The 8,075-nt window shown below is 42.3% G+C and overlaps 1 pseudogene across 1 annotated transcript; it reads left to right on the top strand.

Moving 5' to 3' along the window:
* The first annotated feature begins 3,114 nt into the window (after positions 1-3,114).
* On the top strand, positions 3,115-6,493 carry LOC146651700 (heat shock 70 kDa protein 12A-like; annotated as a pseudogene). Its single transcript, XR_014907915.1, has 4 exons — positions 3,115-3,520; positions 3,997-4,221; positions 4,293-4,464; positions 4,566-6,493. The product of XR_014907915.1 is annotated as a heat shock 70 kDa protein 12A-like (transcript).
* The last annotated feature ends 1,582 nt before the right edge of the window (positions 6,494-8,075 follow it).

The following is an 8,075-nucleotide window of genomic DNA, read 5'->3' as shown; positions in this document are numbered from 1 at the left end:
GATAATACCATGCTGTTGTCCAAATTATTACCTCCTTGTTTCCACTTTATCACTGCACTATTACCACATTATTACTGAGCTGTAATAGAAAAGGCCACCAAGGTAGTAAGGAGAGTCCAACTGCACTGAGAGGCCGAGCTGGTCTGGACCATCAAGTCTTATCCAGATTCTCACTGACACAGAATAACACACAAGTAAATTGTAGGACTTTACTTCAGTGGTAATTCAGACAGTAATACAAAGTAGAAGAAAGAAGGAGACTGGCTCCAGACCTGAAGCACTCCCAAACACAAGAACAGAACACATGATATGCCATGTTCTTGTCATCCAGGGAAGGACAGATGTTGTTTTGCTTTGCTGTGTTTTAATGTGAAGTGTGCTTATTTATTTTTTATACTGCATGTTTTGGTTGCATCTGTCAATTTGTCCTGGAGAGACTCCGCCCTTTTCCCGTTTTTACTAATTTGACACACCTGAGAGGAAAGGAGGGAGTGGTAATTTACAGAGAGTGCTCAGTGACACATAAGACTGGTGGAGCTTAGCGTTAAGGTGGGAGGAAGATACAGCGCCAACGAGCAGGGATGTGGAACGAGCTGTCCAACTGCTGCAGCAACAGGAGGCCAGATTACGCGTCTGCGGGAAATTAGAGGCGGCGGGGTGGGCCGGTGCCGATTGGCGGTTACAAAGAAACGGCTGGCAGAGTTGAGAGCTCTGCCCACCCGGGGTAAGTCTTTTGACTAGTGATGTGCGATACCACTGATTTCCTTTCCGATCCAATACCAAGTAAAATTCAGGGTGGTATCGACGATACTGATCCGATACTCATACTTTGTACAAAAACGTATTTCAGTTATTGTATCTCAAATTATAGCATCATCATGATTACAGGACATCATATTACTTGCTCTTATCACTTAATAATGCAGAATTCATCATATAGAAATAAAAAACCTGAAGTTGTGGCTATTTGAACACGCTGCCTGCCTGCAGCACTAAAGGACTAAAGGAGAGACGTCTGTCTCGCCCTAGCAGCACCTGTCCCTCTCCTCTTCAGTTTGCCTCAACATACGCTCGTCCTATTCTGTGATCTGATTTACTCTGAAGTGCTTGATGAGGTTAGTAGTGTTGCCACAACACCTCCCTTTCTTGCCACATGTATTGCAAACTAAGTCTCAACCGTTTGTGGAAGTAAAATACGTCTGCACATGACTCCATTTATGCTCAGCCATTGTTGTGAGTGCGCACAACAATGGGCTGGACACATGACTATGACAGGTGGAAGACTAAGTAGTTCCTTCCAATGTTGACAATCCAAATGATATAGTTTATTTGCACTCTGTTCCTGTTAATGATAAACTACAAATTTACCCTAAATTACTAAAATATCGATATTTTAATGTGAGAATTGATTCTAGAACATAAATGACTGGTATCGGAGGAATCGATCTTTCAGTATCGATCCGCACATCACTACTTTTGACTTGTCCCCTTTAATGAATGAAAGCTGCCTAAAAGAGTAGTGACTGCCGCTGCCTCCCTTTCTTTAGCACACCGGGGTGCAGAACGAGGAGAGGAAGGCGAGGACGCCGCCGGGATTCCCTTCTGCACCGTTTCTGCACCGCTTCACTGGATTTTTAATTCTTCGTGACTCTTTTACCGTGGCAGACGCCACTGGACTTTTAATGTTGTGTTTTATTGATTTTTACTGTGTTGTCCCCTGGCCAGGGTTGTTTTAATTCATTTTATATTTTTAACTATTTAAATATAATAAATTATATTTTAATTATACAGTTTTTAATTCGTGTGCTTTCCCTTGGCGGCTCCACTGCTCTGTCCGTTTGGAGGAAGGTTTCCCTCCTTTAAAAACACTGTGGAAAAAAACATCCCCTTCGCTCCGTTACATTCTCAGTCAGAACCTGGCATATCATGTTTAGGTGGAAGCTAGCGAGCTAACCTCCTGCTAATTTCTAACTCTGTTAAATTTAATAAATAAATTCTGTTTTTATGGATGTTAAACTTAACTGTTACACCTGGTAAAGCAGCTGATCATTTTATTACAGATGAAAGAATTTAGACAGTTTGTAACTCTCAGTGATGCTGCAGTGTTCGTTTGACTTTGGGACCTGAAGCGGAGTTTGGGCCCAGGCACGGCTAATGACGTCAGACTTAAAGACCGGATAAAGCAGGAAATATACATGGTAAACTAAACAGTAACAAAACTGGAAACACCGGGTCAACGACCCAGGTACCCAGGCAATAATGTTGTATTAAAGAAATTCTGTTTAAAGAGCTCAAGGAAAGAAAGTTCTAACGATGCTATCAATGAAGGTCAAAGTCAAAAGCTCAGCCAGCCCAGGTACTCGAGTATATAGATCCTCATCCACCTGCTGCTCGTTACACTCAGGGGCAGAAACAGGACCTCGGTTTGGGGTTTCAGAAAGCTGCTGATCTCAGACCTGCACAGCTTCAGCTGCATGAAGAGCACATGATGTTTTCTCTGACGCAAGTAAATAAAACCTGAAGGTCAAAGGTCGTCACCTTTATGTTGAACTAAAACTTCTGATCTGAATTCTTTCACTGTTTTTTGCCAATAGTGTGTTATTTATCATAAACTAATTCAGAGTCATTCACAGCCATATTTTTACAAATAAAACTTTCTACACGACTGAATCTAATATCTTGATGTAAACGTCAGAGCCTTTAGATTGAGGTTAGATTCTCTGAGCACTTTCTCGTTAAACGTTGTTCTCTTTGCCAAGTTTCAGTTCACAGCCTGTTTCAGTTCAGACAAACATGGTCAGAGTGCAGTAGCTTTGTTTTTCATTACTTTACACATTTTATATCAGCTGAGTCTGTAAGTCGAGCTTTTGTCACTATGAGCCCTCCACCTGTGTATTTTGGTCCTGCTTTGGCACTAAATATTGTTTGTTGTGAATCATGGACAGCACAGTGAAACCACAAATGCACCATTGAAGACACTGAAGGATGAAGAGATTTCACTTCCAAACATCTCCGATGCTCTCGTATGAATTTTCACAACAAATAATAAGAAATGTCAGTTTTACACATTCGATCGTTTGACGTTTTATACAAAGACAAACTTGAAAGAAATGAGTGAAGAAAAACAAAGTGAAACAAGAACAGGGGGCGGGGCTTACAGGAAGAAAAACAGTAAACCCACAGTCGCTGTTGCTCATTCTGACTGTTTTCCTCTTCTTGACTTGTTGGACCAGTTTTTACAATGCATGACTATATCATAGCCATAGACTTTGGCACTGCATACAGTGGATATGCCTTCAGTTTGACACCCCAACGGGCAGAAATAGATCCCCAGATGAGGAGGTGGGGTAGAGAGTTTGGACTGCACACTCCAAAGACTCCAACCTGCATTCTGTTCAATGAAGACAAAGAATTTATCAAGTTTGGTTATGAAGCTAAAACAGATTATATCAGGATGCGAGGACAAGAAGCAAGGAAAAGCTACTTCTTTGAAAACTTCAAGATGGCGCTCTATGGAAAAGTAAGTAAAAATCACTGAACCTTAATATTCTGCTAAAGATGACACTCATGTGAATGAGACGGTTGAACATGTCTGTTATACAAACTCCACTGAAGAGTCCATTCAGTCCACACAGAGACCGTCTGAGCTGAAAACACAGAAATGTTAGAAAGCTGCATTAAACGTTTTGTTAGTGCAGCAAGAAAAAGACTCACAGATGTGTTAATGTTTGAATTCAGCCTGCAGCGACACCATGAAGGTTATTATAGGTTGTGTTAGTCATACAAACATCAGTGGAGACGAAACTTAATGAACCACAGGAACAAACAGACTCATGAATATCTTTAACGAGCGTCTCACACTTTGAACTAATGAAGCCTGTCTGCTCTGTGGGACATCAGATAAACATCTATGTGTTTGCGACCTGACATTAGTCCACAAAGGTTTAAGGTTAGTAACACTAAACTGATAACTGTGTGTATCCACATCATCTACAGAAACTCAGCAGAGATGTGGAGATTAAAGCTGCAAACTGGAGGTCAATGAAGGCCTTGAAGGTGTTCACAGAAGCTCTGAGATACCTGAAGGACGACGCTCTGAGAACCATCACAGAGAGCACATCAGGGAGGATGTTCATAGCCTCTGACTTCACCTGGGTGCTGACTGTACCTGCCATCTGGGATCCTTCAGCAAAGCAGTTCATGAGAGAAGCTGCGACTCAGGTAACATCATTTATTAAGAGAGCTCTGAGATCCTGAAATGTTCAGAGGATTCAGTTTTCTTTCACTTGCAGGCAGGACTCGTTACAGAAAGAACTCAACACCACCTGATCATCGCACTGGAACCAGAGGCAGCCTCAGCCTGGTGTAAGAAGCTGCCAGCTGATGGCTTCATCATTCAGAACCATGATGGACGATCACTGGATCAGTGTCCAGGAACACAGTTCATAGTGGTGGACTGTGGAGGTACTCTATGTGACACTCACAAACATTCATCCACAGACACGCTGGAAACATCTGTCTGCTGCTGCAGGAAGTCAGCTTTCATCACTTCCTGTGTGTTTCAGGTGGAACCATCGACATCACAGTTCATGAAGTCCTGGATGGAGGAGCCCTGAAGGAGCTGCACAAGGCCTCAGGAAATGATTTGGGGGGACAAAGTGTGGACAGGAAATTCAAAGAGTTCCTCAGAGAAATCTTCAGTCATGGTGTCTGGGATGAATATGAACAAAACTTTTCCAGTGAGGTTCAAAGGATAATGTATGATTTTATGTATTTCAAACAGGGAGATGATGATATTCAGATGTCATGTCCATTTACTCTGGGAACACTGGCTCAGAAAAGACAGAAAATAGAAAAGTTCTTTGAATCAGTGCGAGGTGCTTCCTGGGATGGAGGATCCATCAAAATCTCCAAAGAGAGACTGAGGTCTTTCTTTGCTGAGAGTCTGAAGGGCATCACTGACAGTCTCAGAGAAATCCTGAATAAAGATCTAAACGTCGAGTACATTCTGTTAGTGGGGGGCTACGCTGAAAGCCAGATTCTACGGCAACATGTTATTGATCAGTTTGGTGATCAGTGTAAAGTCCTGTGTCCTTGTAGGCCCCAGGAAGCGGTCGTGAAGGGAGCTGTGGAGTTTGGAAGAAACCCAGCAGTGGTGGCATCTCGAAAATCTGCCTTTACGTACGGGTTTGCAGATTCAGAGAAGTTTGATCCGTCCAAACATAAGAAAGAAAAGAAATCTGTAGTCCAAGGGGAGGAGTTTTGTGGAGATATTTTCAGGAAACTTGTGGAGGAAGGTGAAGATGTTGCCTGGGATGAAACCAGAGAGCTCATCTTTAATGTTCTGGAAGCTAAAGAATATCACACACATGTAAGAATCAGGTTTTATCGCACACAAAGAAGAAATCCTCTGTATGTGGATGAAGAGGGAGTGGAGGAAGTCGGTTTACTCATTGTTAGAATGCCCACTACACGAGGCAGGAAGCATGAAGTCAAACATCACATTTGGCTCCACTGAGATAACGGTCACAGGCACAGGGTTAGTTTATGGGTCTAAAGAATCAGCCATGATTGACTTCATGACCAGATCATGAAGATTTGTACAAACACTGAGAAGCCAGCAGCTTGTGTCTCTGTGTTCGTCCTGCTATGGACCAACAACCCTGCCTCTCATCCAGTAACTGCAGCCTATCCCATCACCCTATGATGGGGTTAGATTTTATTATTGTCATTTGTATTGGGAAATATTTAAATATATCTGCTTAGAGGTGTATAATCGATTGTGTAGTGATAGGATGTGTGATTTTTAGCAGTCTGCAAAGGCTTTGTGTGCTCTGGCATTCACACCCACATCCTGGGAGCATGGGAGAGGTCTACCTTGTTTTATTGTTTTATGGTAGGATAAACGTAGCTATGTCAATTTTAGGCTAAGTACCTTTTGTTTAGATGAACTGCTGGACTTCCAGACCAGCAGGTTTAGGGAAGTCTTTATAAGGTCACACACTGACCCCCCCCCCCCCCCACACACACACACACACACACACACAGACAAGGTATTCTTTGTTCACATGTATACCTATGTAAGATGTTATATGGTAATGACCCTGTCAAAAGAAAATTGTACATAGTGTGATCAGCTTCATGAAATGTGTTTTTTTATTGATCACTAAGCAAATGTCTACGTGACTTTTGACTTTAACTCTTGTGTGATAAACTTATTAACAACTAACAGCTTCCTCTTTTCTAAGAACATACAGATTTAGAAAAGAGGAAGCTCAGCTCTGAGTTCTTAGAATAACTTTGTTATCTTTGTACACACACAAGCTTGTATAAATAAAGAACGCAGACAGTGACAGAGCGCGAGTCCGTGAGTGTCTCCTGCGAGTACGAGCGCTCTGTGACCGTCCTCACGAGTAAAGACAACTGCAGTGTTTGTGTTTTCTAACTCGGGTGTCTCAGCTGAAGAATTGTGGGGTGATTCTTAGAAATTCCCTGTCAGACCCTATGCATATTCATGTAACCACAATAAAAGGAGTGCTATGGGGAACCTGGCTGAGAGCCTGACGGAGGTCAAGTGGGTGGAACAACACTTGGCTCCAAGCAGGCCTCCCTCGTGCATGAGTGACCCAAAGAACTTTGGTGACTTGTGTCTTGCTTTTTGCTGTGTAGCAAATTGTCCTTAACGTTCCAGCGAATAGGTTTACGCTACAAACCCATCACCCTACTTTGGATAACTTTTATGGATGGACAGATATTTTCTGATGATCAAACCTTTGTGGGGGTTTGTTTTGTTTTATCATTTTATATGGAAATGACTGTTATTGGTGTCATGGTACAGCTGTGTGGCAGGCAATGAGAGTAACTATTCTGAATACTTTGGATTACTTAATATATTATCATGCTGTTTACAACTACATGAATGTCCTATTGCTGTGTGATTTATTACTATTACTGACGGTTACTCTCCACACCAACACCAGCCACATGTTTAAATCTTGATATAAATGAGTAACAGTAGGTGGACATTAGGTAAGGCTGCACGTTTTGCTTCGATCTCATATAGAAACTATTCCTCGCGTATATAAAACAGGTCCGCGGCTCTGAACCGTAGTAAAGGGACCTCTGGCTGGTACGTCGGGTTCGTGTCGGCTCGTAGCTGAAAAATAGCTTTACTTTGTTGTGTGGGTCAACTTTGCTAGCGAGAGACAGAGAGAGACGTTGAAAGGCTCCAACAGAACTTATTGTTTCAGAGGAAAACAGGAACACAGCGTACAGTCGAGTCTTAACAGCTTACTTACAGCTGGGCTCGTCAGGCTCTCTGTTTGGCTGCAGTGGTTATTATTATATTTACATGCTTCCAGCTCCTGTTCCTGCTCGGTGACAGCTCGTACTTTTCCTTTCTCTCCCTCCTCGCTCACAGACACATCACGGGTCCATCCTCCCAGCAGCACGGACTACACTGCCCATCAGGCTGCGTGCTTTAGGGCGATGCCTGTAACTCTGCCTGTTGCCTTCATATTAAACCATTTTTTGAATAATAATTTTTAAAAATATTTCTTCATGTTATTATGTGGGCCGTGAGATTTAGACACAGACATTAGAGCCTCTTAATGCCTGTTTTGTTTGGGTTTGTTTGGAATTACCAAAAATAGAGAGGACATAGCCGAACATATGAAACAGGAAAAGACCGTCGTGTAATCCATCATATGAGGACAATACATGTTGTTTATTTATTAATATACAACATGTAGAAAATGTGGACCAAATAAAGATAAAAATGAAATAAGGACAAAATGTGTCGGCTTGAATTCTTCCTTGATTCTTCTAATAAAAACACCAGTAACTGTATTTCACCTGCTTGCAGCACACGTGTCATTGATCTTCACTGTACTAGACTCAGTGTATTAATCCAGATTCTCTGACTCATTAATAACACACACAGAGGTGTGTTTGAATGACTGTGTGCGACCTGATCCAATCACAGTGTAACGTACTTAGATCTATTCTTCACATCACCATCTCCTTTCTTTAGACCAGGGGTAGGCAACTCCAGGCCTCGAGTGCCGGTGTCCTGC

This window comes from Rhamphochromis longiceps, linkage group LG16 (genome assembly GCF_057381845.1).
Source record: "Rhamphochromis longiceps isolate RC_006_pf linkage group LG16, R_longiceps_female_GT1.1, whole genome shotgun sequence".
Classification (NCBI taxonomy): Eukaryota; Metazoa; Chordata; class Actinopteri; order Cichliformes; family Cichlidae; genus Rhamphochromis; species Rhamphochromis longiceps.
Note: the sequence above shows the minus strand (reverse complement) of the source record. Positions and strands in the feature narration are given on the sequence as shown.